Raw genomic sequence first — 2,381 nt, forward strand, 5'->3', positions numbered from 1 at the left:
TCAAGTGTTCAAGCAATGGTTTAAGCTCCAAGGTAGGTGCTTCCTCAATAGATGGTTTGAGCTTTCCTTCAGCATTTTTGAGGTCAGAAGTACCAAGAGATTTAAATGGCATGTCTAGCTTTCGCCTCCAGGGAGAAGCATTTAGATATTGTAGTTGTTCATTGCCATTCTCATCATCACTGTCAAAATCCCCCACTAAGGCCTTCTCTAATGCATCAGACATTAGCATATGATCAAATTCTGAAGTAACCGCAGAATCAATCAAATCCACTTTTAAGCACTCCTTATCTTCTGTAGGGAATTTCATTACTTTGAATACATTGAATGTCACATCCTGATCCTGCACCCGTATTGTAAGTTCACCTTTCTGCACATCTATCAAGGTACGGCCTGTAGCCAAGAAAGGTCTCCCCAAGATTATGGGAATCTTATTATCTTCCTCGAAATCCAGAATAACAAAGTCTGCAGGAAAAAAGAGCTTATCCACCTTTACTAGCACATCCTCCACTATGCCTCGTGGGTAAGTAATAGAACGATCAGCCAATTATAGAGACATGTATGTGGGCTTTGGATCAGGCAAATTCAACTTTTTAAAGATCGACAACGGCATCAGATTGATGCTTGCTGCCAAATCATAAAGGCACTTGTCAAAAGACAACTTGCCAATGGTGCAAGGAATGGTGAAGCTACCTGGATCTTTAAGCTTTGGAGGTAACTTTTATTGCAGCACGGCACAGCATTCTTCTGTTAGAACAACGGTCTCAAGGTCATCCAGTTTCACCTTCCTTGAAAGAATACTCTTCATAAATTTCGCATAACTAGGCATTTGCTCCAGAGCCTCAGCGAAAGGTATATTGATGTGAAGTTTCTTGAACACCTCCAGAAACTTACCGAACTGCTTATCCAGCTTTTGTTGTTGCAATTTCTTAGGGAAAGGTGGTGAAGGATAGAGCTTTTTCTCCCCTGTATTACCCTCAGGCAGAGTGTGTTCAACAATAGTCTTCCTTGGTTCCGCCGCTTTCTCCTTTTGCTTAGCTTCTTCATTACCAGCTTCAACTTCCCCTTCTTTTGCTTTTTCAGCATCAACAACTTTTCCAGACCTTAAGGTAATAGCCTTGACTTGCTCTTTAGCTTCCTTCCTTCCTGGCACTTCGGTATCATTGGGAAGTGTGCCAGGTTGACGATTGAGCACTGTATTGGCTATTTGTCCGATTTGATTTTCCAAGGTCTTGATAGAAACCGCCTGACTTTTGCACAACAGCTTAAGTTCCTCAAAATCAGCACTAGAGGGTGGAGCTGCACCTCCTTGTTGAGGATATGATTTCCTTTGAGAATAATGTTGTGGTTGCTGGAATCCAGGTAGATTGAACTGTTTACTTACGCCTTGCTGATATGGTTGCTGAATAGCATTCTGATTATTATTCCAGCTGAAATTTGGATGATTTCTGTTGTTAGGATGATAAGTAGCTGGCACAGGCTGCTATTGTCACTGATAATTGTTCACATACTGAACAGATTCGTTAACAAGAGAACACTGATCCGTAGCATGAGAACCTACACAAAGCTCACAGACCATAGCTATCTGATTGACCCCATAGGTGGCTAGAGAGTCAACCTTCATAGACAGCGCTTGGAGCTGCTCTGCAATAGCTGTAGCTGCATTGACTTCCAGAATAACTGCTACCTTCCCAGGCATCATCCTTTGAGTTGGGTTTTGATGCTCATTTGCAGCCATAGTCTCAATAAGATTATAAGCCTCAGTATAGCTTTTGGCCCACAGGGCGCCTCCAGCTGCTGCATCGAGCATGGGCCGAAATTGGGCCCCCAAACCATTTTAGAAACCAGTGATCACCATCCAATCAGGCATTCCATGATGTGGACACTTTCTCAACATCTCCTTGTAGTGCTCCCAAGCTTCACACATAGATTCTGTAGGTTGCTGCACAAACTGAGTAAGAGCACTCCTCATAGCAGCAATCTTCGCCATTGGATAAAACTTCACCAGAAACTTTTACGCTAGATCTTGCCAAGTAGTGATAGACCCAGCTGGTTCAGAATGTAACCAGTCCTTAGCTTTATCCCTTAGATAGAATGGGAAAAGCCTCATCTTGATAGCCTCATCAGTCACACCATTATATTTGAAAGTACTGCAGATCTCGACAAAATTCCTTATGTGTATGTTGGGGTCTTCAGTCGTAGCACCTCCGAAAGAAACAGAATTCTGCACCATCTGAATAGTGCCTGGCTTGATTTCAAAGGTGTTAGCCTGAATGGCCGGATGAAGAATGCTGGACTGAATGTCATCAATTTTAGGCCGAGAAAAATCCATAAGAGCTGGATCTGCCGGAACAATACGATCACCCATGATTAATGGTTCTTTC

At 42.8% G+C, this 2,381-nt stretch overlaps 1 non-coding gene across 1 annotated transcript; it reads left to right on the top strand.

Moving 5' to 3' along the window:
• Nucleotides 1–1,865: 1,865 nt before the first annotated feature.
• LOC141669240 (small nucleolar RNA R71) lies at nucleotides 1,866–1,972 on the top strand. The gene has a single exon (XR_012553530.1). It is a non-coding gene; the product is annotated as a small nucleolar RNA R71 (small nucleolar RNA).
• Nucleotides 1,973–2,381: the final 409 nt, after the last annotated feature.

The sequence above is a fragment of the Apium graveolens genome, chromosome 6, assembly GCF_009905375.1.
Source record: "Apium graveolens cultivar Ventura chromosome 6, ASM990537v1, whole genome shotgun sequence".
Taxonomy (NCBI): domain Eukaryota; kingdom Viridiplantae; phylum Streptophyta; class Magnoliopsida; order Apiales; family Apiaceae; genus Apium; species Apium graveolens.